The sequence below is a fragment of the Pseudophryne corroboree genome, chromosome 11 (assembly GCF_028390025.1).
Source record: "Pseudophryne corroboree isolate aPseCor3 chromosome 11, aPseCor3.hap2, whole genome shotgun sequence".
In the NCBI taxonomy this organism is placed as follows: domain Eukaryota; kingdom Metazoa; phylum Chordata; class Amphibia; order Anura; family Myobatrachidae; genus Pseudophryne; species Pseudophryne corroboree.
The window spans coordinates 337,409,605-337,430,768 of NC_086454.1; the positions used below are offsets into that span (position 1 = coordinate 337,409,605).

The 21,164-nt window shown below is 48.7% G+C and overlaps 2 pseudogenes; both read left to right on the forward strand.

Moving 5' to 3' along the window:
- The first annotated feature begins 588 nt into the window (after positions 1 to 588).
- On the forward strand, positions 589 to 708 carry LOC134971200 (5S ribosomal RNA; annotated as a pseudogene).
- A 2,825-nt stretch (positions 709 to 3,533) lies between these two features.
- LOC134971256 (5S ribosomal RNA) lies at positions 3,534 to 3,652 on the forward strand (annotated as a pseudogene).
- The last annotated feature ends 17,512 nt before the right edge of the window (positions 3,653 to 21,164 follow it).

Here is a 21,164-nt window from a genome sequence, read left to right on the forward strand (position 1 = left end):
TATTGATCCTATGTGTTCTAGGATCCGCTGTTTTAATGGGCGAGTGGTCATGCCAATGTATTTCTGGTTACAACTGCATTTAATGCAATAGATGACACCTTCCGTCTGACAGTTCATATAGTCTGAAATGTTATGTTTTTTCGCAAACTTATCCTCTATTTCCTTGGTTGGGTCAATGAATTTGCAAGCTTTACACTTGCCGCAAGGGTATGTTCCAGTTATTGTTGGTTTTTTAGTAGGCAGTCTTTGAAAGTGGCTCTGTACAAGTTGGTCTTTCAAATTTCTAGACCTACGCCAGCTCATTGAGACTTTGGGGCCAAGTTTGGCTGATAAGGCAGAGTCTACATGTAGGATATGCCAGTGTTTTTGTATAGCATCATTGACCTTTTTCCATTCCTGACAAAAGTTACCAACAAATCGGATGGTTGTGTTTGCTTTTGTTGGATTTGAATCTTTTTTGAAGATTATATTTGAGCCTAATTATATTTGAGCCTAATTGTCACATGTGTGTCCGTCCCCTTTTCTTGTGGAAAATACGACCAATTCCATTTCCTGTTTAAGGTGACAAACAAAAGGGCTAGCTTAAAAAATTGCGGACATACCCCACTGGAGATGCCCAATCTCTTCCAAACTTGGAAGCCAAGCAGTGGAGGGCCGGACTAGTACTTGGATGGGAGACCACCTTGGAACATCCTGGTACTGCAAATAATTTTGCTGCCTAAATTTATGTCACAGATAGGTACTCGGATCCATATGACCTATGATTTAATTTTCTGCAACTATTTTTCTACTTGGGATTCTTGCAGTATGAATGATGGTCTATGACGGACACTACTGAGACTAGAAGGTGACATCCTTTTGATTATATAAAAGATTTTCCGGCTTATATTATATTATAGCAATTTTTGCTAATTATCTACTCTAATCTATATAAATATTTTTGCTTAATAGTCTTGAATCACATATTTATTGAACTCCGATAATTCTACATATTTTACTAAGAAATTATTAAAATTATGATTTTATCAGTATAAGACATTAATACACTTTAGTCCTTCTGAGGTTGAGTGCTCCCAAACAAGAGTCTACTTCTTTTCCATTTCTCTTTATTTGGTATTTTTTCTCATATATAGCTATATAGTCAATAGATATAACACTGCACAGTAAGAACTGGATGTATATCACAGGGTAATTGTACTAGAAAACCCTGACTAAATGCACTCTTTTTTAACTAGCACTGTCTAAAAAGGCAGGTAGAATACTTAAGTGTCATGTACAGTCACAGCGCTGACAACCAGGCGGCTTTACACAGGAGGATTTGCCCAAGCAGTCCCAGGAACAGTGAAGCTGAGAGATAATGGCGCCCAGACACTGACAGGGAGTGAGGGAGAGACAGATATGCAGCTCCAGGGCGGGAACATTTGCGGGAAATGGCACCCTGTGGCTGGGGGAGGGGCTTCAGGTCTAAGCCTTATCCCCCTGCTGGCAAAACCACTGTGCTACTGAAAATGGTTTAGAGAGAAAACCTGACCTGCACCCAAGCCCTGGTGATCTAGTGGGATCTAGGGAGGGGCAGAGTGGAGTCCCTTGCCGCGGGGCTGCAGCTTCATGCATTGATCAATTCATAACTAAACTCCACTATTTATTATATGCTAAGCTATATGATATCAGTAATGCTAGAGACAGTGCACCTACAACACCCCCCTTTTTTCTTCTGTAGATCTAGTGGGATCGCCTGTACTGCCACAGTGTCCACCGCCAGCGCGCGCGGCACGCCTCCCACTGACCGTGCCGGATCGCGATAAAGACCGGGTCCCGCAAGCGGGACCCACTCACCACCTCCCGAAGTGCGGCCACGCGATCCCGGAGAGCCCCCGTCGTGTGTGCCTGACGTGAAGAAAACCGGAGCCTCCTGCTGTAGGTACCCAGCAACCAGGGCTCGGGAGTGCACAGTGCTGCTGGGGAGAGCCGGAGCTGCAGCAGTGAATGTCTCTGACATTTACCACCGCTGCTGCCCTTGTAGTCTTCACTTGTTTCTTAAAAAAAAAGCTCTTCTTAGGGCTGCCTGGAGCAGCCCCTCTGTTATGTGCCTGCTTACTGCAGCACCAACTACAAAACTGAGCTCCTGTGCAGGAAGGCGGGGATATAGAGGAGGCGGCGCTGTGCATTCTGGGAACAGTCAAAGCTTTGAGCCTGTTGGTGCCTCGGATCAAGATCCTACTCTACACCCCAATGTCTATTCTTGTGGAGCCCAGTGTGCCCCTCAGCAGAAATAGGATTTTAATTACCTACCAGTAAATCCTTTTCTCGCAGTCCGTAGGGGATACTGGGAATCCATTTAGTACCATGGGGGTATAGACCGGTCCACTAGGAGCCTTGGGCACTTTAAGAATTTGATAGTGTGCGCTGGCTCCTCTATGCTCCTCCTACCAGACTCAGTCTAGGAAACTGTGCCCGAGAAGACGGACATACTTCCAGAGAGGGCTAGATTAGCACACACTAAACAAGAGGAAAGCCGCGCTAACCAAACTTGAAACAGGAACAGCAACAGCTGAACCAAATAACATTACTTAACCAACTAACATCGCAGGAAGAACAAAGCACCGGGCGGGCGCCCAGTATCTCCTACGGACTACGAGAAAAAGATTTACCGGTAGGTAATTAAAATCCTATTTTCTCTTACGTCCTAGGGGATGCTGGGAAACCATTTAGTACCACGGGGAAGTACCAAAGCTCCCAAACCGGGTGGGAGAGTGCTGAGGTTCCTGCAGAACTGATTGACCAAACTGAAGGTCCTCAGAGGCCAAAGTATCTAACTTGTAGAACTTTGCAAACGTGTTCGAACCTGACCAAGTAGCTGCTCATCAGAGCTGTAATGCAGAGACACCCCGGGCAGCCGCCCAAGAAGGACCAACCGACCTAGTAGAGTGGGCCTGTACATATTTTGGAACCGGCAAGCCTGGCGTGGAATAAGCATGCTGGATAGCGAGCCTGATCCAGCGTGCAATTGACGGCTTTGAAGCAGGACACCTTATTTTATTGGGATCATAGAGAACGAACAGCAAGTCCGATTTCCTGTGACGAGCTGTTCTCCTAACATACACCTTCAAAGCCCTTACAACATCGAAAAACTTTGAGGTAACGGAGGTGTCCGTAACAACCGGAAACCACAATAGGTTGGTTGATGTGAAACACAGACACCACCTTAGGAAGAAATTGCTGACGAGTCCGGAGTTCAGCTCTGTCCTCATGGAAAATCAGATAGAGGCTCTTGTAAGACAACGCCCCCAACTCCGACATAAGTCTAGCCGAAGCCAATTCCAACAGTGTGACGGGTCTTCCACGTAAGGTACTTTACATCTACCTCCTGTAACGGTTCAAACCATTCCAATTGGAGGAACTGCAGCACCAAGTTGAGATCCCAAGGTGCCGTGGGAGGCACAAAGGGAGGTTGGATGTGCAGAACACTTTTCAAGAATGTCTGGACCTCAGGAAGAGAAGCCAATTGTTTCTGAAAGAAAATAGAGAAGGCCTCCTACGACCATACCCCTACGCTTACGCCCAATCTCGTCCGATCTTGGAAGCTAAACGGAGGTGGGCTAGGTCAGTACCTAGACGGGCGACCGCTAGGGAATACCCAGTGCAGTAGGAGGACCGCATTCCCTGTGGAACAACACTAACAGCAGGATCACCACTTCCACTTATTCCCACTTCTTCTTTTCCAGTTTCTAGATCCTATACCTGACCATCTAACGCAATCTCTTCAAGACGAACTCCAACCAATAGGGTGGATTTCAGTCTGGGATTTTTCCCTCTCTTGAAGTCAACCCTATTTAGGGTCCTATTAATACAAACACAGTTTGTACAGATCTTTGGGCAGACGGAAGCAGCATGGTATGTAGCTATCTTCCAATATGCAATTATCCAAGCATTAATTAAGATCTGAACATTCCATTTTTTCAGGGAATGTCTCTTTTTTCTGTTTGAAATGTCGGCAGTCATTTATATTTAATTTCACTATTGACAACTTCTTTGTTTTGTGCTGAGTTTTCATTTATCTTAAGAGTTGAAATAAAGAATTGATTATCTTTTAGACACATCACTAATCATTAGACACTAAGATACAACAAGAGTGCGCCCCAACAAGAGTCATGCTTTTTTCTTTTGTGTTACCTCAGGAAGAGAAGCCAATTGTTTCTGAAAGAAAACAGACAAGGCCGAAATCTGGACTTTTATGGAGCCTAGACATAGGCACGTATCCACTCCCGAGCCGGAATTCGACCGGTTTTTAAATTCGACACAATTCGACTGTCGAATTCCGGCCGCCGGGGCCGGAATTCGACATATTCAATAAAAAACGGATTCGACAGTCCCACTGTCGAAAATCGGACCAATTGACGGATTAGTGCGTCCTGGATTCGACTTTTCCGACGGCGCAAAAATGGTTAAAAAATACAGAAAAAAATTGCGTGGGGTCCCCCCTCCTAAGCATAACCAGCCTCGGGCTCTTTGAGCCGGTCCTGGTTGTAAAAATACGGGGGGGGGAAATTGTCAGGGGATCCCCCGTATTTTTAGAACCAGCACCGGGCTCTGCGTCCGGTCCAGGTGCAAAAAATACGGGGGACAAAAAGCGTAGGGGTTCCCCGTATTTTTTGAACCAGCACCGGGCTCCACTAGCTGGGGAGATAATGCCACAGCCGGGGGACACTTTTATATCGGTCCCTGCGGCCGTGGCATTAAAACCCCAACTAGTCACCCTTGGCCGGGGTACCCTGGAGGAGTGGGGACCCCTTCAATCAAGGGGTCCCCCCCCCCCTCCAGCCACCCAAGGGCCAGGGGTGAAGCCCGAGGCTGTCCCCCCCATCCATGGGCTGCGGATGGGGGGCTGATAGCCTTGTGTAAAATGAAAGAATATTGTTTTTTGCATAAGAACTACAAGTCCCAGCAAGCCTCCCCCACAAGCTGGTACTTGGAGAACCACAAGTACCAGCATGCAGGGGGGAAACGGGCCCGCTGGTACCTGTAGTTCTACTGCAAAAAAATACCCAAATAAAAACAGGACACGCACACCTTGAAAGTAAAACTTTATTACATACATGCCGACACACACATACTTACCTATGTTGACACGCCGACTGTGTCCACGTCTCCAAGAATCCGGGGTACCTGAAAATAAAATTATATACTCACCTAAATCCAGTGTCCTGTTCTTTTATTTGTAATCCACGTACTTGGCAAAAAAACAAACCGCATACCCGATCCACACGGACTGAAAGGGGTCCCATGTTTACACATGGGACCCCTTTCCCCGAATGCTGAGACCCCCTGTGACTCCTGTCACAGAGGGTCCCTTCAGGCAATCAGGGAGCACCACGTCGTGGCACTCTCCTGATTGGCTATGCGCGTCTGAGCTGGCAGACAGCGCATCGCACAGCCGCTGCATTAGTTTCAATGGTGGGAACTTTGCGGTCAGCGGTGGGGTTACGACGTGGCGCTCCCTGATTGCCTGAAGGGACCCTCTGTGACAGGAGTCACAGGCGGTCTCAGCATTCGGGGAAAGGGGTCCCATGTGTAAACATGGGACCCCTTTCAGTCCGTGTGGATCGGGTATGCGGTTTGTTTTTTTGCCAAGTACGTGGATTACAAATAAAAGAACAGGACACTGGATTTAGGCGAGTATATAATTTTATTTTCAGGTACCCCGGATTCTTGGAGACGTGAACAGACGGAGACGTGGACACAGTCGGCGTGTCAACATAGGTAAGTGTGTGTGTGTCGGCATGTATGTAATAAAGTTTTACTTTCAAGGTGTGCGTGTCCTGTTTTTATTTGGGTATTTTTTTTGCAGTAGAACTACAGGTACCAGCGGGCCTGTTTCCCCCGCATGCTGGTACTTGTGGTTCTCCAAGTACCAGCTTGCAGGGGAGGCTTACTGGGCTTGTAGTTCTTCTGAAAAAACCAATATTCTTCCATTTTACACAAGGCTATCAGCCCCCCATACGCAGCCCATGGATGGAGGGGGGGGGGGGGGGGGGGACGACAGCCTCGGGCTTCACCCCTGGCCCTTGGGTGGCTGGAGGGGGGGGACCCCTTGATTGAAGGGGTCCCCACTCCTCCAGGGTACCCCGGCCAGGGGTGACTAGTTGGGGTTTTAATGCCATGGCCGCAGGGACCGATATAAAAGTGTCCCCCGGCTGTGGCATTATCTCCCCAGCTAGTGGAGCCCGGTGCTGGTTCAAAAAATACGGGGGACCCCTACGCTTTTTGTCCCCTGTATTTTTTGCACCAGGACCGGACGCAGAGCCCGGTGCTGGTTCTAAAAATACGGGGGATCCCCTGTCAATTCCCCCCCCGTATTTTTACAACCAGGACCGGCTCAAAGAGCCCGAGGCTGGTTATGCTTTGGAGGGGGGACCCCACACTTTTTTTCCGGGTTTTTAACCCATTCCATTAAAAAAAAAAAAAAAATTTAAAATATATAAATAATACTTGTGGCTCCTAAATAGACAAACCAAGTACCTAATCCCTTCTAATATAAATAGATATGCTATTAGCAATAAAAAAAACACAAAAAAAACCCATGTTTTACATTTTTTTTATTAGATTCCGCCAGCAAAGTGAGGCGGAATGAAATTGACGAAATTACTGTCGACAAGCACTGTTGTCGAATCGACATTCTTCAATTGAATATACTTTTGTCGAATTGCAGCATTTTTACCACTGCAGACAAGTCGAATTTAGAAAATGTCGAATTGCAAAAAGTCGAATCTGAAACGTCCGTTTTTTTGTCGAAAAGTACTGTATTGCATTGTCGATTCCAATTCGACATGGTTTTTTTGTCGAAAACGGCCCGTTTTTCGACTTTTGCGGCAATTCGCCGGCAATTGCATATACCCCAAAGCAGGAAACGTCCCAGATGAAATTCCACCGCAGAATATTGTCTGCTCTCACACCGAGACATATTTTCTTCAGATACGATGGTAATGTTTAGACGTTACCCCCTTTCTAGCTTGGATAATAGTCGGAATGACCTTGTCAGGAATCCCTCTCCTGGCTAGAATCAGCCGTTCAAATTCCATGCCGTTAAACGTAGCTGCAGTAAGTCTTGATAGACGAACGGGCATTGTTGTAGAAGATCCTTGCGAAGAGGCAGAGGCTGCGGATCTTCCATGAGCATCTCGAGAAAATCCACATACCAGGCCCTTCGTGGCCAGTCCGGAGCAGTGAGGATTGCTTGAACCTTTTCCCTTTTTATTCTTATTAGGGATCAGAGAAAGTGGAGGAAATACGTACACCAGCTGGTAGACCCACGGAGTTGTCAGTGCGTCTACAGCCACTGCTTGTGGATCTCTCGACCTGGAACAATAATGCTTGAATTTCTTGAGTCGAGAGGCCATCATGTCGATTTGTGGATATCCCACCGATGTGTCAACCTTGGAACACCTCCGGGTGAAGGCCCCATTCCTGCAGGTGCAGATCGTGTCTGCTGAGGAAGTCTGCTTCCCAGTTGTCTACTCCCGGGATGAAGACCGTCGACAACGCAAATGTGTGTTTTTTCAGACACCTCTGACATTGCGAATCTGCTTTTCGTTCCGCCCTGTCGGTTTATGTACGTCATTGCCGACACATTGTCCAACTGGACCTGAATAGCCTGATTCTGAAGAAATGCAGCTTGCTGAAGAACGTTGTATATAACAGAGTTCCAGGATGTTTATTAGAAGGATGACTTCCTGACTTGACCACCTTCCCTGAAACTGTACCCCCTGGGTGACTGCGCCCCAAGCGCTGAGGCTTGCATCTGTGGTGAATCCCGAACCTCTGGCCCTCGACAAGGTGAGAAGTCTGTAGCCACCACAGGAGGGAGATCCTGGCTTTTGGGGACAGACAAATCCTCTGGTGCATGTGAAGATGTGATCCGGACCATTTATCCAACAGATCCAGCTGGAAGGGTCTCGCATGAAACCTCCCATAATTGAATTGCTTCGTAAGAAGCCATTTCCCCCAGAAGGTGTATGCAGAGATGCACTGAGATTCGAGTCTGCTTCAAGACAGCCCAAACCATCGACAGGATTGCAATCGCCTTTTCCAAGGGAAGGAATACTTTCTGAGATTCTGTGTCCAGTATCATTCCCAGGAACAGAAGCCCCTGCATTGGTTCTAGGAGAATTTGGAAAATACAGAATCCACCCATGATCCAGAAGTAGTCTGGTCGAGAGGGCAATGCTCTCCAACAGTAGTTCCTTGGACAGTGCCTTTATCAGAAGATCGCCAGGGTACGGAATTATGTTCACTCCTTGTTTGCGGAGTAACAACATCATCTCTGCCATCACTTTGGTGAACACCTTCGATGCGGTGGAGAGCCCAAATGGCAGGGCCTGAAACTAGTAGTGACAGTCCTGCAGTGCAAATTGTAGATAAGCCTGGTGAAGCGGCCAGATCGGAATATGAAGGTACGCATCCTTGATATCCAGAGACACTAGGAATTCCCCCTCCTCCAGACCTGAGATCACCGCTCTCAGAGTCTTCATCTTGAATTTGAACACCCGTACAAGTACAGGTTCAACGACTTCAGAATCGGTCTTACCGAACCGTCCGGCTTCGGTACTACAAACAAGCTGGAATAGTAACCAGTTTTGTAGAGGAGGTGTTCTGGAACAATGACTTGGGTCTGTAACAGTTTTTGAATGGTGCCCTGTAAGGTTATTCTTGCCCCTTGTGAAACTGGTAAACCGGAGTTGAAAAATCTGTACGGTGGGAGCTCCTGGAACACCAGTCTGTATCCTTGGGATACAAGGTCTATGACCCAGAGATCCTGGCGCGATCCTGTCCACATATGACTGAAGAATTTTAGCCGGGCTTCCACCTGATAGACTTCCAGGAATTGCGGTCCACCGTCATGCGGAAGGTTTTGAGGAAGCAGGGCCTGAACTCTGTTCCTATGAACCTGCAGTAGCAGGATTCCGTAGTTTACGTCTAGCACCTCTGCCGGCGGCAGACGAACCTCTGGCCTTGCCCCTAAACTTGGCCGACTGAAGGTTGGGTTCTCAATAGGTCTTCTTAACTGGGGGAGCTGCAGAAGAAAGGTATGTGGACTTACCCGCAGTAGCTTTGGAGATTGCTTTGTCGAGTTCATCTCCAAATAAGGCATCATCTGTGAAAGGTAGGCCTTCCACGCCTTTCCTGGAGTCCGCATCCGCAGTCCACTGGCGTAGCCAGAAAACCCCTGCGTACAGACACTGCCATAGCTGTAGTGCGTGCATTAAGCAAGCCTCTCTCTTTTATGGCTTCCACCATAAAGCTCCTGTATATGTTGCAGGAGCAAAATAATCTCCCCTTGAGGCAAGGTATCTAACCCCTCAATTATGTTACCTGACCATTTAGCAATGGCTCGTGTAATCCACCCACATGCTACAGTGGGTCTCTGGGCCACCCCTGCAGCTGTATACAAAGATTTAAGTGTAGTGTCAATTTTGCGATCAGCCGCGTCTTTTAGGGAGGCTGCACCCGGGACAGGTAATACAGTTTTCCGTGAGAGCCTGGAGACCGATGCATCCACTATCTGTAGATTTTCCCATTTTTTCCTATCCTCAGGAACAGTTTAAGGATTTGAAATTTATCTGGATTAACCCATGGTTCTTCAAACAGGGTATTAAGTTACTTTGACACAGGAAAAGTGACTGAGGATTTCTTTATATTAAAATGCGATCCTCAATCTGTCACCTTATCAGGGATATTCAGAACTTCTCTGACAGCTTCTATGAGAGCCTCTATTCCCTGCGACAGAGTACCCTCCCCCACCTCTGAGTCCACCTCACCCTCCTCCATGGCAGACCCCTCATCAGTCAGACTGATATGGGCGAAAAGGAGATTTATGGTAGACTTACCATGGTTAAATCTTTCTGCGAGGTACACTGGATTCCACAGGGAATAACATCGGGGTGTAGAGTTGGAACTTGATCCGAGGTACCAACAGGCTAAAGCCTTTACTGTTCCCAGGATGGACTGCACCGCCTCCTCTATAGCCCCGCCTCCAGGCACTGGAGCTCAGTTTCGTTTACCAGTCCAATGCAATAGCAGGCAAAATAGACACGGTACAGGTTAGCCACATAGAACCACACATTCTCTCAACAGGAGAATGGACCAGCGGCAAATGCCATACAAACCCAAAGAAGCTAAGTGCGTCAAGGTGGGCAGTGTACCTCGCAGAAAGATTTAACAATGGTAAGTCTACCATAAATCTCCTTTTCTGCAGCGGGGTACACTGGGATTCTACAGGGAATAACATCGGGGATGTCCTAAAGCAGTTCCTCGTGGGAGGGGACACAGCGTAGCGGGCACAAGAACCCGGCGTCCAATGGAAGCATCCTGGGAGGCAGAAGTATCAAAGACATAGAACCTGATAAACGTGTTTCACTGAGGACCACGTAGCCGCCTTGCACAATTGTTCTGCGGAGAGACCACAGCGGGCCGCCCAAGAAGGTTCTAAAGACCGAGTAGAATGGGCTTTGATAGCAGAAGGAACTGGGAGCCCAGCCTGGGCATAGGCTGGGCATAGGCTTGTGCAATCACCATTCTAATCCATCTGGCCAAGGTCTGCTTATTCGCAGGCCAGCCACGTTTGTGAAAACCAAAAAGTACAAAAAGAGACTCAGACCTCCTGGTGGAGGCAGTCCTCTACACATAGACACAGAGAGCCCGTACCACATCCAAAGATTTTTCTTTGGAGGATAGACCAGAAGAGGTGAAGGCCGGAACAACAATCTCCTGGTTAAAGTGAAAAGATGACACCACCGTAGGCAAATAACCAGGGCGAGTTCGAAGAGCAGCCCGGTCACGGTGAGAAAAATCAGAAAGGGTGGACGACAGGATAAAGCTCCTAAGTCCGACACCCTCCTAGCAGAGGCATTAGCCAACAGAAAAATTACCTTAAGCGTATGGCATTTAAGGTCCACAGACTCAAGAGGTTCAAATGGAGACTTTTGAAGGGCATTCAATACAACAGACAGATCCTATGGAGCCACAGGAGGGACATAGGGAGGCTGAATCCGTAGAACACCCTGAGTGAAAGTGTGAACGTCAGGAAGACACGCAATTTTCCTCTGAAACCACACCGATAAGGCAGATATATGAACCTTGAGGGAAGCCAAACAATGTCTAGGTCTTGTTGCAGAAAAGCCAAAAGTCTTGAAGTTTTGAAAGTATACAGTATGCATCATAATTCTTAGCAGCACACCAAGTGAAGTAAGAATTCCAGACCCTGTAATAAATCCGAGCCGAAGCTGGTTTACGGGCCTTCAACAAAGTTTGAATAACCGCCTCAGAATTCTTTGCTCTCAGGAGTGATGCTTCAAGAGCCACGCCGTCAAAGCCAGTCTGGCAAGGTCCGGGTAGACACAAGGGCCCTGTACGAGGAGGTCTGGGCGTTGATGATATAGAAGAGGACGCTGGGCCAAGCCGGAGCGACTAGAAGTAGAACTCCTCCTTGCTTGAACGTCCGTATGACCCTGGGCAGGAGTGACACTGGAGGGAACACATATGGCAGCCGAACGTTCCACGGAATTGCTAGTACGTCCACGAACCCCGCTTGTGGATTCCTTGTCCTTGCTCCGAAGACTGGAACCTTGTGATTATGTCGAGACGCCATCAGGTCTACATCTGGTAGGCCCTACTTGTCCACTAGGAGCTGAAAAACTTCGGGATGAAGACTCAACTCTCCGGCGTGTACATCCTGACGACTGAGGAAGTTCACTTCCCAGTTGAGGACTCCCGGAATGAACACTGCCGATATGGCTGGCAGATGGCGTACCGCCCATTGGAGAATTTTTGACACTTCAGGCGTTGTCTGATTGTACTTGAACAGGCCTGTTCTGTACCAGAGGCAGGGCCAGTGTTAACACATTGAACAATGCCCGCAATTCCAGAATGTTTATCGGGAGGAGATTCCTCCTTGGTCCACCGACCCCGGAGAGAGTGTTGCTCCAACACCGAGCCCCAACCCCGCAGACTGGCATCCGTTGTTAGGAGGACCCAGTTGGAGATCCAGAAGGGACGGCCCCTGCTCAACTGTTGGTCCTGTAGCAACCAGCTCAGTGACAGACGAACCTACGGAGTCAAGGAGATCATTTGAGACCTGATCCGGTGAGGCAGGCCGTTCCACTTGGAATGGATTATTCGTTGCAGAGGGCGGGAATTAAATTGAGCGAACTCTACCACGTTGAATGCAGACACGATGAGGCCTAGTACTTGCATCGCCGAGTGTATGGACACTCTCCGGCGAGAGAGGAAGTATCTGATCCTGTACTGAAGTTTCAGGACTTTCTCTGGAGACAAGAACAATCGTTGGTTGTGTGTGTCCAGCAATGCCCCCAGGTGCACCATGCTCCGAGTAGGAACCAGCGAGGACTTCTTCCAGTTGATGAGCCACCCGTGGGCTTGTAGAAACTGGACCGTCAGTTCCAGATGACTGAGAAGAACCTCTGGGGAGTTTGCCAGGATCAGCAAGTCGTCCTGATGCGGCATGATCCTGACACCCTGACAGCGGAGAAGAGCCGTCATGACTGCCATGACCTTGGTAAAGATACGAGGAGCCGTGGTCAGTCCGTAAGGCAAGGCCTGGAATCGATAATGTAGGTTGCCAATAGCAAACCGCAGATATTGGTGATGCGACATGGCAATAGGTATGTGCAGGTAAGCATCCTGTTTGTCCAGGGATACCATATAGTCCTTGGGCTCCATAGCCAGTACAATAGAGCGTAGAGTTTCCATACGGAACTTAGACACTCTCACAAACTTGTTCAATGATTTGAGGTTGAGTATAGGCCGGGAGGACCCATTTGGTTTCGGGACTATAAACAGGTTGAATAGTAACCCCTGCCTCTGAGACAGAGGTATCGGCACAATCACTCCAGTAACTAGGAGAGATTGTACAACCAAGTGTAGAATTTGTGCTTTCAGCAGATCTGAAGGGATAACAGTCTAGCAGAACCGTTGAGGGGGGTATCTCTTGAAAGAGATCGCGTACCCGTGAGAGACAACTTCCCGCACCCAGGCGTCCGAAGTGGTCCTTAACCAGGACTGGGCGAACTGCAGAAGTCGGTCTCGCACCCTGGGGTCCCCCAAGTGGAGGCCCGCCCCGTCATGCTGCAGGTTTCTCCTGTTTGGAAGCAGGCTGACGGGCGGCGCAAGATTGCTTAGACTTGGCATTGGTGGTTTTGGAAGTACGAGCCTGTCTCGGATACACCTGACCCTTTGCTTTACCTGGAGGTTGAAAGGAACGAAAAGTGGTACTCTTAACCTTCGGAGCAGAAGGATTGGTACTTGGGAGACATGCAGTCTTGGCTGTTGCCAAGTCAGTCACGATCTTGTTCAGATCCTCCCCAAATAGTATGTCCCCACCACAGTTGTTTAATATATTCATTAATGATTGAAGAGAGGGACTGGAAAGCACAGTATCAATTTTCGCAGATGATACGAAGCTATGTAGAGTAATTAATTTAGACAAGGATGACTTATATAGACTTGGTCTGGGCGGATAAATGGAGAATGAGGTTCAATACAGACAAATGTAGAGTTATGCACTTTGGGACTAAGAACAATCAGGCAGCCTTTAAACTAAATGGGAAAAATGCAGGGATAACAGTAGTTGAAAAAGATTTGGGAGTGCTCATCGACAAACTTAGTAGCAGTACGCAATGTCAAAATGCAGCAACAAAAGCTAATAAGGTGTTAGCATGCATAAAACGGGGAATGGAGACAAGGGATGAGAGTGTAATCCTGCCACTGTATAAATCATTGGTGCAGCCACACCTGGAATATTGTGTACAGTTCTGGGCACCTCACTATTAAAAAAAAAATATATATATACAAAAAAAAAAAAGATATCTTGGAACTCGAAAAAGTTCAGAGGCGAGTCACCAAACTGGTTAAGGGGTTAGAGGCAGTGGATTATGAGGAGAGACTTAAAAAGGTTAGATTTGTTAACACTGGAAGAGGTGACTGAGAGGGGACATTTTTAATATTTTTAAATACATTAAGGGACAATACAAGGATTTATCAAACGATTTGTTTATCAAAAAAACACTACATAGGACACAAGGACATCCCCTGAGAAAAGGGTTCTTCACAGTAAGAACAGTAAAGAGTTGGAATTCTTTGCCAGAGAAGGTAGTAATGGTGGACTCAATCAATAAGTTTAAAAATAAGAATTTACTTACCGATAATTCTATTTCTCATAGTCCGTAGTGGATGCTGGGAACTCCGTAAGGACCATGGGGAATAGCGGCTCCGCAGGAGACTGGGCACAAATAGAAAGCTTTAGTACTACCTGGTGTGCACTGGCTCCTCCCCCTATGACCCTCCTCCAAGCCTCAGTTAGGATACTGTGCCCGGACGAGCGTACACAATAAGGAAGGATTTTGAATCCCGGGTAAGACTCATACCAGCCACACCAATCACACCGTATAACTTGTGATCTGAACCCAGTTAACAGTATGATAACAGAAGAGCCTCTAGAAAAGATGGCTCACTACAACAATAACCCGATTTAGTTAACAATAACTATGTACAAGTATTGCAGACAATCCGCACTTGGGATGGGCGCCCAGCATCCACTACGGACTATGAGAAATAGAATTATCGGTAAGTAAATTCTTATTTTCTCTGACGTCCTAGTGGATGCTGGGAACTCCGTAAGGACCATGGGGATTATATCAAAGCTCCCAAACGGGCGGGAGAGTGCGGATGACTCTGCAGCACCGAATGAGAGAACTCCAGGTCCTCCTCAGCCAGGGTATCAAATTTGTAGAATTTAGCAAACGTGTTTGCCCCTGACCAAGTAGCTGCTCGGCAAAGTTGTAAAGCCGAGACCCCTCGGGCAGCCGCCCAAGATGAGCCCACTTTCCTTGTGGAATGGGCTTTTACAGATTTAGGCTGTGGCAGGCCTGCCACAGAATGAGCAAGCTGAATTGTACTACAAATCCAACGAGCAATAGTCTGCTTAGAAGCAGGAGCACCCAGCTTGTTGGGTGCATACAGGATAAACAGCGAGTCAGATTTTCTGACTCCAGCCGTCCTGGAAACATATATTTTCAGGGCCCTGACTACGTCCAGCAACTTGGAGTCCTCCAAGTCCCTAGTAGCAGCAGGTACCACAATAGGCTGGTTCAGGTGAAACGCTGAAACCACCTTAGGGAGAAATTGAGGACGAGTCCTCAATTCTGCCCTATCCGTATGAAAAATTAGGTAAGGGATTTTATAGGATAAAGCCGCCAATTCTGACACGCGCCTGGCTGACGCCAGGGCCAACAGCATTACCACTTTCCATGTGAGATATTTTAAGTCCACAGTGGTGAGTGGTTCAAACCAATGTGATTTTAGGAACCCCAAAACCACATTGAGATCCCAAGGTGCCACTGGAGGCACAAAAGGAGGCTGTATATGCAGCACCCCTTTGACAAATGTCTGAACTTCAGGAACTGAAGCCAGTTCTTTTTGGAAGAAGATTGACAGGGCCGAAATTTGAACCTTAATGGACCCTAATTTTAGGCCCATAGACAGTCCTGTTTGCAGGAAATGCAGGAACCGACCCAGTTGAAATTCCTCTGTAGGGGCCTTCCTGGCCTCGCACCACGCAACATATTTACGCCAAATACGGTGATAATGCTGCACGGTTACATCCTTCCTGGCTTTGATCAGGGTAGGGATGACTTCATCCGGCATGCCTTTTTCCTTCAGGATCCGGCGTTCAACCGCCATGCCGTCAAACGCAGCCGCGGTAAGTCTTGGAACAGACAGGGTCCCTGCTGGAGCAGGTCCCTTCGTAGAGGTAGAGGCCACGGGTCCTCCGTGAGCATCTCTTGAAGTTCCGGGTACCAAGTCCTTCTTGGCCAATCCGGAGCCACGAGTATAGTCCTTACTCCTCTCCTTCTTATGATTCTCAGTACCTTGGGTATGAGAGGCAGAGGAGGGAACACATACACTGACTGGTACACCCACGGTGTTACCAGAGCGTCCACAGCTATTGCCTGAGGGTCCCGTGACCTGGCGCAATACCTGTCTAGTTTTTTGTTGAGGCGGGACGCCATCATGTCCACCTTTGGTTTTTCCCAACGGTTCACAATCATGTGGAAGACTTCTGGGTGAAGTCCCCACTCTCCCGGGTGGAGGTCGAGCCTGCTGAGGAAGTCTGCTTCCCAGTTGTCCACTCCCGGAATGAACACTGCTGACAGTGCTATCACATGATTTTCCGCCCAGCGAAGAATCCTTGCAACTTCTGCCATTGCCCTCCTGCTTCTTGTGCCGCCCTGTCTGTTTACGTGGGCGACTGCCGTGATGTTGTCTGACTGAATCAGCACCGGCTGACCTTGAAGCAGAGGTCGTGCTAGGCTTAGAGCATTGTAAATGGCCCTTAGCTCCAGGATATTTATGTGAAGTGATATCTCCAGGCTTGACCACAAGCCCTGGAAATTTCTTCCTTGTGTGACTGCTCCCCAGCCTCTCAGGCTGGCATCCGTGGTCACCAGGACCCAGTCCTGAATGCCGAATCTGCGGCCCTCTAGAAGATGAGCACTCTGCAACCACCACAGAAGAGACACCCTTGTCCTTGGGGACAGGGTTATCCGCTGATGCATCTGAAGATGCGATCCGGACCATTTGTCCAGCAGATCCCACTGGAACGTTCTTGCGTGGAATCTGCCGAATGGAATCGCTTCGTAGGAAGCTACCATCTTTCCCAGGACTCTTGTGCATTGATGCACTGAGACTTGCCCTGGTTTCAGGAGGTTTCTGACTAGGTCGGATAACTCCCTGGCTTTTTCCTCCGGAAGGAACACCTTTTTCTGGACTGTGTCCAGAATCATCCCTAGGAACAGAAGATGTGTCGTCGGAATCAGCTGCGATTTTGGGATATTTAGAATACAGCCGTGCTGCCGTAGCACTACCTGAGATAGTGCTACTCCGACTACTAACTGTTCTCTGGATCTTGCCCTTATCAGGAGATCGTCCAAGTAAGGGATAATTAAAACGCCTTTTCTTCGAAGAAGAATCATCATTTCGGCCATTACCTTGGTAAAGACCCGGGGTGCCGTGGATAATCCAAGCGGCAGCGTCTGAAACTGATAATGACAGTTTTGTACCACAAACCTGAGGTACCCTTGTTGAGAAGGGTAAATGGGGACATGGAGGTAGGCATCTTTGATGTCCAGAGACACCATAAAGTCCCCCTCTTCCAGGTTCGCTATCACTGCTCTGAGTGACTCCATCTTGAACTTGAACCTTTGTATGTAAGTGTTCAAGGATTTCAGATTTAAAATAGGTCTTACCGAGCCGTCCGGCTTCGGTACCACAAACAGCGTGGAATAATACCCCTTCCCTTGTTGCAGGAGGGGTACCTTGATTATCACCTGCTGGGAATACAGCTTGTGAACTGCCTCCAATACTGCCTCCCTTTCGGAGGGAGACGTTGGTAAAGCAGACTTCAGAAACCGGCGAGGGGGAGACGTCTCGAACTCCAATTTGTACCCCTGAGATACTACTTGAAGGATCCAGGGGTCCACTTGCGAGTGAGCCCACTGCGCGCTGAAATTCTTGAGACGGGCCCCCACCGTGCCGGAGTCCGCTTGTAAGGCCCCAGCGTCATGCTGAGGACTTGGCAGAAGCGGGGGAGGGCTTTTGTTCCTGGGAATTGGCTGTCTGTTGCAGTCTTTTTCCCCTTCCTCTGCCCCGGGGCAGAAAAGAGGAACCTTTTGCCCGCTTGCCTTTATGGGGACGAAAGGACTGAGCCGGATAAGACGGCGTCTTTTTATGTTGAGAGGCGACCTGGGGTAAAAATGTGGATTTCCCAGCAGTTGCCGTGGCCACCAGGTCCGATAGACCGACCCCAAATAACTCCTCCCCTTTATAAGGCAATATTTCCATATGCCGTTTAGAGTCCGCATCACCTGACCACTGTCGCGTCCATAATCCTCTTCTGGCAGAAATGGACAGCGCACTCACTCTTGATGCCAGCGTGGAAATATCCCTCTGTGCATCTCGCATATATAGAAATGCATCTTTTAAAATAAGAATTTACTTACCGATAATTCTATTTCTCGTAGTCCGTAGTGGATGCTGGGGACTCCGTAAGGACCATGGGGATTAGCGGCTCCGCAGGAGACTGGGCACAAAAGTAAAGCTTTAGAACTACCTGGTGTGCACTGGCTCCTCCCCCCATGACCCTCCTCCAAGCCTCAGTTGGATTTTTGTGCCCGAACGAGAAGGGTGCACACTAGGTGGCTCTCCTGAGCTGCTTAGTGAAAAGTTTAGTTTTAGGTTTTTTATTTTCAGTGAGACCTGCTGGCAACAGGCTCACTGCATCGAGGGACTAAGGGGAGAAGAAGCTAACTCACCTGCGTGCAGAGTGGATTGGGCTTCTTAGGCTACTGGACATTAGCTCCAGAGGGACGATCACAGGCCCAGCCATGGATGGGTCCCAGAGCCGCGCCGCCGGCCCCCTTACAGAGCCAGAAGACAGAAGAGGTCCGGAAAATCGGCGGCAGAAGACGTCCTGTCTTCACCAAGGTAGCGCACAGCACTGCAGCTGTGCGCCATTGCTCCTCAGCACACTTCACACTTCGGTCACTGAGGGTGCAGGGCGCTAGAGGGGGGCGCCCTGAGCAGCAATAAAAACACCTTGGCTGGCGAAAATACATCACATATAGCCCCCAGGGCTATATGGATGAATTTTAACCCCTGCCAGAATCCATAAAAAAGCAGGAGAAAAGTCTGCGAAAAAGGGGCGGAGCCTATCTCCTCAGCACACTGGCGCCATTTTCCCTCACAGCTCAGTTGGAGGGAAGCTCCCCTGGCTCTCCCCTGCAGTCACTACACTGCAGAAAGGGTTAAAAAAGAGAGTGGGGCACTAATTAGGCGCAGTATTAACAATACAGCAGCTATAAGGGGAAAAACACTTATATAAGGTTATCCCTGTATATATATATAGCGCTCTGGTGTGTGCTGGCAAACTCTCCCTCTGTCTCCCCAAAGGGCTAGTGGGGTCCTGTCCTCTATCAGAGCATTCCCTGTGTGTGTGCTGTGTGTCGGTACGTTTGTGTCGACATGTATGAGGAGAAAAATGATGTGGAGACGGAGCAGATTGCCTGTAATAGTGATGTCACCCCCTAGGGGTCGACACCTGAGTGGATGAACTGTTGGAAGAGAAATGCTCTATAGTCAACAATATACTGTCCCTATCCAGGGTATCAATATTTTCAGTCAGGGAATCCGACCAAGCCACCCCAGCACTGCACATCCAGGCTGAGGCGATTGCTGGTCGCAGTATAACACCAGCATGTGTGTATATACTTTTTAGGATATTCTCCAGTTTTCTGTCACCTGGTTCCTTGAGGGTGGCCGTATCAGGAGACGGTAACGCCACTTGTTTTGATAAGCGTGTGAGCGCTTTATCCACTCTAGGGGGTGTTTCCCAACGCGCCCTAACCTCTGGCGGGAAAGGGTATAATGCCAATAACTTTTTAGAAATTATCAGTTTTTTTATCGGGGGAAACCCACGCTTCATCACACACCTCATTTAATTCGTCTGATTCAGGAAAAACTACAGGGTAGTTTTTTCACACCCCACATAATACCCTTTTTTGTGGTACTTGCAGTATCAGAAATGTTTAACACCTCTCTCATTGCCGTGATCATGTAACGTGTGGCCCTACTGGAAGTCACGTTTGTCTCCTCACCGTCGACACTGGAGTCAGTATCCGTGTCGACGTCAGTATCCACCACCTGAGGTAACGGCCTTTTTAGAGCCCCTGATGGTTTCTGAGACGCCTGGACAGGGACTAACTGATTAGTCGGCTGTCTCATGTCATCAACTGTCTTTTGTAAGGAGCTGACACTGTCACGTAAATCCTTCCATAAAGCCATCCACTCAGGTGTCGACTCCCTAGGGCAGTCATGTCCAAACTGCGGCCCTCCAGCTGTTGTGAAACTACATATCCCAGCATGCCCTGACACAGTTTTGCTGTCAGAGAATGCTAAAGCTGTGTCAGGGCATGCTGGGATGTGTAGTTTCACAACAGCTGGAGGGCCGCAGTTTGGACATGCCTGCCCTAGGGGGTGACATCTCTATTATAGGCAATTGCTCCGCCTCCACATCATTTTCCTCCTCATACATGTCGACACAAACGTACCGACACACAGCACACGCACAGGGAATGCTCTGATAGAGGACAGGACCCCACTAGCCCTTTGGGGAGACAGAGGGAGAGTATGCCAGCACACACCAGAGCGCTATATATAGATATAGGGACAACCTTATATAAGTGTTTCTCCCTTATAGCTGCTGTTTTGTTAATAACCCGCCAATTAGTGCCCCCCTCTCTTTTTTACCCTGTTTCTGTAGTGCAGGACTGCAGGGGAGAGTCAGGGAGACGTCCTTCCAGCGGAGCTGTGAGGGAAAATGGCGCCTGTGTGCTGAGGAGATAGACTCCGCCCCCTTCTCGGCGGCCTTTCTCCCGCTTTTTGTGAAAATCTGGCAGGGGTTAAAATTCATCCATATAGCCCAGGGGCTATATGTGATGTATTTTTAGCCAGCCAAGGTGTTTCTATTGCTGCTCAGGGCGCCCCCCCCTAGCGCCCTGCACCCTCAGTGACCGGAGTGTGAAGTGTGCTGAGAAGCAATGGCGCACAGCTGCAGTGCTGTGCGCTACCTTGTGGAAGACAGGATGTCTTCTGCCGCCGATTTGCTGGACCTCTTCTTGCTTCTGGCTCTGTAAGGGGGCCGGCGGCGCGGCTCTGGGACCGAGCTCCAAGGCTGGGCCTGTGATCGGTCCCTCTGGAGCTAATGGTGTCCAGTAGCCTAAGAAGCCCAATCCACTCTGCACGCAGGTGAGTTCGCTTCTTCTCCCCATAGTCCCTCGATGCAGTGAGCCTGTTGCCAGCAGGTCTCACTGAAAATAAAAAACCTAAACTAAAACTTTCACTAAGAAGCTCAGGAGAGCCCCTAGTGTGCACCCTTCTCGTTCGGGCACAAAAATCTAACTGAGGCTTGGAGGAGGGTCATAGGGGGAGGAGCCAGTGCACACCAGGTAGTACTAAAGCTTTCTATTTGTGCCCAGTCTCCTGCGGAGCCGCTATTCCCCATGGTCCTTACAGAGTTCCCAGCATCCACTAGGACG